The sequence below is a fragment of the Eptatretus burgeri genome, chromosome 2 (assembly GCF_056783735.1).
Source record: "Eptatretus burgeri isolate ZD-2024b chromosome 2, Ebu_testis_v1, whole genome shotgun sequence".
In the NCBI taxonomy this organism is placed as follows: Eukaryota; Metazoa; Chordata; class Myxini; order Myxiniformes; family Myxinidae; genus Eptatretus; species Eptatretus burgeri.
In genome coordinates this window covers 142,455,469-142,463,157 of record NC_140962.1, presented here as the reverse complement: position 1 = coordinate 142,463,157, position 7,689 = coordinate 142,455,469, and positions in this window count along the sequence as shown.

Genomic DNA, 7,689 nt, shown 5'->3' with positions numbered 1-7,689 from the left:
GGTGTGGATGAAGGCCTTGTAGGTTGATAGGAGTTCAGGTGTGCCAAGGAAGGGCTTTGTGCGATGGAAGATGCCCAGTCGGCAACTGGCATTGGAGGCCAACTTTGAAAGGTGGTTTTCCCAAGAAGGATCATAGCTGATGGTGAGACCCAGGAGTTTGCTTGCTGAACTTCTTCAAAAAGATTGTTAAGAAAGTAGATGGAGAGGATTTTCAGATGGTCCTTTTGGACATAGATGGTGAGTGTGTGACGTTGGTCAGGATTGAAAGACAAATTCCAAGTGTTTCACCATCTTGGGATTTTGTCAAGGCCTGAAGAGAGGAAAGAGGCTGCAGCCTTCCTGTCTGAAGGATGAGGGATGTCACGGCAGAGGGTGGAGTCATCAGCAAATAGATGAAGAGGATTTTCCAGAGTCAGAGAGATCATTTATGAAGATTAGGAATAGGACTGGACCCAGGACACTCCCTTGGGGCAATCCAGTCTTGACAGGGAGAGGAGATGAAGGGATTCCATTGAGTGCCACATGTTGGCTATGAGAATGGAGGAAGTCAGTAATCCATGTATGGAGTTGACCTTGGATGCCAAAGACAGACAGTTTGGAGAGTAAGGTCAGACTGTATCTAAAGCAAGAGATCTTTCCAGATAAATGGCCCTGATCTCATGTCTGATATTTAGGGCCTCCATCCATTGTTAAGAGTAGAAGCAGCATGCCCATTGTGGAGTACCCAGGTCCGAAACCAAATTGATAATCGAAGATGAGGTCGTTGGACAAGAGGAAGGACTTCATATAAACTGCGATAATGGTTTCCATGACCTTGTTTATGATTGGAAGTAATATGATAGGTCTGTAGTTAAGGGGATACATTTTTGCACCTTTTTACTGAATGTAATGCAGTGATGTTGGTGGATTTGCAAGCAGATGGAAGATCACCTCGCAAAAAGGACAGGGTGAAAAGGGCAGAGAGAGGATGTACAAGAGCAGCAGAGCAGGTTTTTCGGATATGTGAGCTGATGCCGTCTGGTCCAGTTGCAGAGTCAGAGTTGAGGGTTGAAAGAACCTTCTGAACCTCAGGTGCAAAAGACACAGAGTCCAAGAGCAGTTGGGTATGGCTATCGAGAGCAAGGGGTTGGAGACACGACGACTTTGGTACATCACGGGTGCTGAAGGTTGTGGTCAAGTTTAATCGGAATCGTGTGTAATTTCTGAGAAGGTCATGCAATACATTATTGCAGTGAGCTTTCAATGCAGTCTGGTACCCCACCATGCTTACCATACTCTTTTCCTATGGTATCCAAGGTAATCTCCAATCATGGCTCGCAGACTTCCTCTCCTGTCACAGTCAATGTGTGGCCATTAATGGAATTCTCTCCTCCCCTCTTCTAGTGGAGGCTGGAGCTCCTCAACGCAGTGTTTTGGGCCCAAGTCTTGTTCCTACATAAATTATCTGAGTCCCAACCATCTTTACTTGCTCGTTTAAGTGTTTCCTCCCATCCTCCCTTTCCTCTTGTCCTATTTGTTTTCTCCCTTGATGTTTGTCCCACTATTAGATCTACTTTGCTCTTGTCTGAGCCTACTCCTGTGCAGAAAATAAGAAAAATCTCCATCAGATCCCTTTGCAATCTCTTCCTTTCAAATCTCTCAAGTCCTGTCCCCTTCATTCGCTGTTCAGAGCTTTGTCTATCTCATCCCAGAATCAATATTGTTGTTGTACACTGACCGCTCTCTAAGACAGCCAAGTCTTTCCTCAGATGTGGTGACCAAAACTGCACGTAATATTGTGAATGAAACCTCACTAAATGCCTCTGCAATTTTAAAACCATCTCTTTTGATTAATAATTATTGAACCCCCTTTAAATACAACCAAAAACCATACTTGCTTTACCTATTGAGCTACTAGGCACAGCCTAGTCTGCTTAGCCCCCGCCCCCCCGGTATCAATTCCCTCTCTTGTGGGACATGCTCCAAGATTGCCCCTTATATCATGTAATCAACACTTTTATTATTCTTATCCATCCCCAGCACACCCCATTTGTTTATGTTAAGCTGCATCCGCCAATCAGTTGCTCAATCTATGAGAACATCTTGACTTTTTAAAATCTGATCACCTCCTTCTCTGCTGTATACCTTTCCACAAAGTTTCATATCATCTGCAAATTCATAATCCAACACCGAACACCACTGTCCAAATCAATGATGAAAATTATGAATAATGATGGTCCAAGTACCGGGTAACCCCAGGGTAACCCACTACTTGCATCCTCCCTGTCACAATTACTCTTTGCTTCCTATTACCATGGCGGTTTTCAATCCAGTCAGGAAGCCGACCAACCACTCCACAAGCCTTCACCATATCTACCAGCCTTGTATGTGATATCTTATCAAATACCATCTGAAAGTCTAGATGTACTGCATCCATTACCCCTCATTGGGGGGGAAGGTAGGCACCTTCACGTGGTCCCCCCTGTAAGTAGCAAATACTACGGTATGCGAATCCAAGCCTGTCATATCCGAGCCTCCACCCGGGCTTTTCAATAGAAGGTGGCGAGAGAACCGCCCTTTTTAGGGCGCGGTGGCGCCCATGCCGCCGACAAGTACCGTCGACCCACAATACTGCAGCTGAATGTCGAGGGCCTTACGACAAGCAAGATCAATGTCATCGAGCAGCTTGCCCATAAGAACCGGGCCCTCGTCATCCTCCTCCAAGAGACCCACTGCACCTCTGCAGATAAGCTAGTCTCTCGACACTATGCACGAGCTGGGTCTACTAAAAGCAGGAAGCAAGGCCTTGCTACGTTTGTCCACGAGAGCCTGAGCTAGGCTCTCGTTGGTCAATCTCTGGCTGATGCCGAGATTGAGTGGGTGTGCGTGGACGTTGCAAACTATAACATCATCAACGTCTACAAGCCCCCACCCTCGTGGATATCCCCATCATCGTTACCCACGTTCCCCTCCCCCAGTCTCTACGCTGGTGACTTTAATTGCCAGCAGGTTGACTGGGGATATAACACCACTAGAAATGACGGAGAGTGTCTGGCTGCCTGGGCAGCAAACAACAACCTTGCCCTCCTTTACAATCCGAAGGGCGCAGCCAGTTTTCTCTCCAGACGGTGAGGAACGGGGACGAGCCCCGATCTGGCCTTCGCAAGTGCCGACCCTGACAGCCCACTACCTGACAGACGTGTGCTTGAGAAGTTTCCGCGGTCCAAACATCGACCCTTGCTTATCACTGCTCGTAAGCTCATGGCACATGTCCCGAGCGCACCGGTGAAGCGATGGAACTTCAGAAAGGCCGACTGGAATCGCTATGGCCTCCTTACCAACAAATCCATCACGGGTCTACCACCACCCGATACCATCAATATGGAGGAGGCTTACCAGGACTTCTGCAATGCCATAACATCCACGGCGAAGAAAGCGATCCCACGCGGCCGCCAAAACAACTATACGCCGTGCTGGGATTCTGAGTGCGAGACCCTCTACCGCTCCTTCCTTTGTGCTCCACCGGGCACCACTTCCAATGTAGCCACCACCAATCTACTCGCTCGGCTCGACCAAAGGAATCTTGAGCAGTGGACCGAAGCCGTCAACACCATCGACTTCTCACACTCTTGCCGCAAAGCATGGAGTATCATAAACAACCTCACTGGCCGGTCAGCACGCTCCCCTTGCCAGTGCCCCGTTTCTGCTAATGCCATTGCGACCCAGCTGGTGAAGAACGGGGTGTACGAAGCGAGGGACCGCAAGTCATCTGGACTTGTGGCCAAAGAGGTGTCTGACCTCTGGAGGGCGGAAACACCAGACGGCGAAAGTACCTCCAATGACTTCACCCCGGATGAGCTCGCCACCGCCCTCCAACTACTGAAGCCACACAAGTCTCCGGGCCCCGATCACATCTGCCCGGAACTTATAGTCCATGCTGGCTCTGCATTGAAGTCCTGGTTACGCGAATCCCTCTCTTCCTGCTTGCGCCACCTCAAAATCCCCAAAATCTGGAGAAGAGCCCTAGTATCCCCAAGCCTCATAAGCCACCAGGGGACCCGAAGAGTTATCGCCCGATATCTCTCCTTTGTGTCCCCTTCAAAATCCTCGAGCGTCTTATCTACACCTGCGTCGAACCAATTATAGATCCGCTTCTCCCTCGGGAGCAAGCTGGTTTTCGGCGTGGGAAATTTACCATAGATCAGGTCACTCTTATGACCAAAGACATGAAGGACTGCATTGAGGCTAAAAAGAAGGCCGGTGCTGTGTTCCTTGATCTCACAGCCGCCTACGATACCGTATGGCACCGCGGCCTCACCTGCAAGCTGCTCCGCCTGCTCCCAGATAGGCACATGGGCTGTATGATCATGGAGCTTGTCTATAACCGAAGCTTCACCCTCACCACCGGTAGCGGACAGTGAAGCAGGTTACGACGCCTTAAGAACGGCATCCCACAGGAATCGGTCCTGGCCCCCCTCCTCTTCGATATTTACACCCACGACCTGCCGAACACGGTCTCCACAAAGTACTCATATGCGGACGACCTGGCGATCGTACACCAGGCAAGGAAGTGGGAAACACTAGAGGGGACTCTGAGCCAGGACATGTCTACTTTATCGGCATACCTCCAGAAATGGAGATTGAAACTCAGCGAAACCAAAACAGTGTCGGCAGCTTTCCATTTGAACAACAGGGAAGCAAAACATGAGCTAAACGTGAACATCGATGGAAAACCCCTGTCCTTCTGCCCTGAGTCAAAATATCTTGAGGTAACATTGGACAGGTCGCTCACGTACCGCTGACACCTGGAGTCACTATGCAAGAAGCTAACATCCCACGCCGCACTGCTAAGATGACTGGTGGGTTCCGGCTGGGGTGCGGGCGCTGTCACATTATGTACAGCAGCCTTAGCCCTGGTCTACTCCACCGCCGAGTACTGTGCGCCCGTCTGGTGCCACAGTGCTCATTCCCACCAGATCGACACCGCCATCAATGGCGCCTTGCATACTGTGCGCCCGTCTGGTGCCACAGTGCTCATTCCCACCAGATCGACACCGCCATCAATGGCGCCTTGCATACTGTGACCGGATGCCTGCATCCCACACCAACGGACAACCTTTCCATCCTCGCAGGCATCCAACCCGCTGAGCTTCGCCGCGAAGAAGCCACTCTATCTCTCACTCGCCGGGCACTGGAGCCAAACCATTTGCTCCATCTCAAGCTCTCTACTTCATCAAATGAGCAGCCCCGGCAACTGAATTCGAGACACCCATTTGTGCCTGCCGCACAGTCGTTGCTGAAAAACGCCAACGACCTTAACATCAGTGCGGCTCACTGGGTGGATCACAACTGGAGTGCGGAATGGCGGACGAACTCCACCAGACTCTGCGCTTTCATTCGCGACGTCGGTTCCCATATCACCGGAATGCCCTTGCCAAGACTGGCTTGGGTACGACTAAACCGTCTACATACCGGCGTCGGACGATTCCGCTCAAATATGCACAGATGGGGTGTGGCACCTTCTGCGGCTTGTGAGTGTGGCGTGGAGGAACAAACCGCAGACCATGTCATCCTTGGCTGTCCCATATACCGTGCCCCAAGCGGGGCACATGGTCTGAGTGTTTTGGATGACGATACAACCCAATGGTTGCTCGACACCTGCCCCGACATATAGCCTGGGGGCGCCGCCACAGCTCCGGGGTGGTAAAAAGCATAGATCCTCGGCCCCTGAGTGTGGCGAGAAGAAAGAACGAAAATAAGAGATCAAGCTCGAAAAGAAGAAGAAGAAGAAGAAGAAGAAGAAGAAGAAGAAGAAGAAGAAGAAGAAGAAGAAGAAGAAGAAGAAGAGACCCCTCATTTACCCAATCAGAAACTGCTTCAAAGAACCCAAATAAAAATTTAACATGACCTCCCTTTAATGCATGATGACTCACTGCATATAATTAGTTTAAATTTACCTGAATGTTTCCCCATCTGAACCCCAATTAACATCTCCAACATCTTTGTAGAGTTAAACAAACAGATCTATAGTTCTCCGATTCGATTGTGTGTTCGTAAACAGTTAGAGGCTGTCAGTTATCTCTCACTCTCTTGCACGCTAACTCGAATCAATCTATTTCAATTTTGGTGTCCTCAAAGGTGTTGATAAACAGTATGGACGACATTGTCACCGAGTCGTAGCAAGATCTTAAAGGCACCTGGGATTCTGATCACCCAAGACTTTTCATTGGTCTGACCCTCACAGACTTTTATAACTGCACAATCCAGACTGTCAAGTATATGTAAAACATGATCAAAGTGTGGCTCGGAGATGAAAAAGGAGTTTGAGAGCGTCAGGCACAAGGCTGATGAGGAAAGAGCCATTCCCACCAGTTTGCAACGAGCATCCGGTCCAATGCCACAGCCCAAGGGTGGAGGAGAGATCATGATCTGGAGTCCCCAGGCCCCCTTTTTTCAGCGCCAACTCTCAATGACTCTTCCTTTACACTTCACTGTTGAACCCTGTCACTAACAGATCGTTGACATTTGACATTATCTTCCACATACTACCTCCTTCACACTTCTTGCCTGATTTGTTTTTTATTTGTGCAAGCATATGTTTGATTCCTCTTCTCACTGCACACTGAGCTGTTGTCTGTAATGTTATGGGATCACAATTGTGAACTTCATTATGTTTTTTTTTTTTCTTCTCTCTCTCTCTTCTCTCTCTTCTCTCTCTTCTCTCTCTCTTCTCTCTCTTCTCTCTCTCTCTCTCTCTCTCTCTCTCTCTCTCTCTCTCGGTCCATATTGTCATGGAAATTTTGGTTATCTAGAAATCAGAGGAGAATTTATAGTTCACTATGATCGTTTAATGTATAAACACACACACGTGCGGAGTAAGTGCTGGATATAAAATCTCCAAGCACTCTCTAACTATAGACAAAAGGTTACTGAGTTTTATATTATTGCTCATAGGGCATGGTCTATAACCAAAGCATCATTTACAGGAAAACTTATTAATCAACGTCAAACGACAAAAGGCTTTTCAAAGCAGAAATAAAACAGAGAGAAAATATTTCCATATTTGGTCAAGCATGCACCTGATGGAATAAGGGAGTGTAGGATAGAGACCCTCAGTTCAGCATGTGTGTGGGTGGGCCAGGGCAACTCTCTCACACAGATAAGAAGAACAAAGCATGCAGTGTTTACCAAAGTCCTTGACCACTGCAGGCAAATCTCCCTGCACAAGTATCTCCAACATTTATTTATTAAATTCCCTCTGGCACACAAGCTATGCCAAGTATAGTTAGCAGTTTAATACAGTACACAAGTTTAATTTTAATTCATTGACCACAATACGCTTCACAGAGCGGCATTGCCATCGAAGCAGCTTCCTGAGTAAAGGCGCTGTCACACCTTGACGATTTAGCCAGCAATGGCAACTTATAAAAATGTATGCAAAACGTTGGCGTACGCTGAAATTTTGATGTTTTTTTTTTATTTTGGTCGTATTCATAACGTGTTGGTCATATGCATAACATATTAGTAACAGGCACAGAACGTTTCGTTGTCTTATAGATAACTTGTACCAACGAATGCTTCGCCTGTTGTCGGCGTTCACAACCTATGCCCAACGATAGTTTAACTTATGCATAGCGCGTTGCACGTATCGCCGACGAACTCGTGGCGTAGCCTGTTAAAAACCTGCCGCACGCCGATTTAAATCATAAC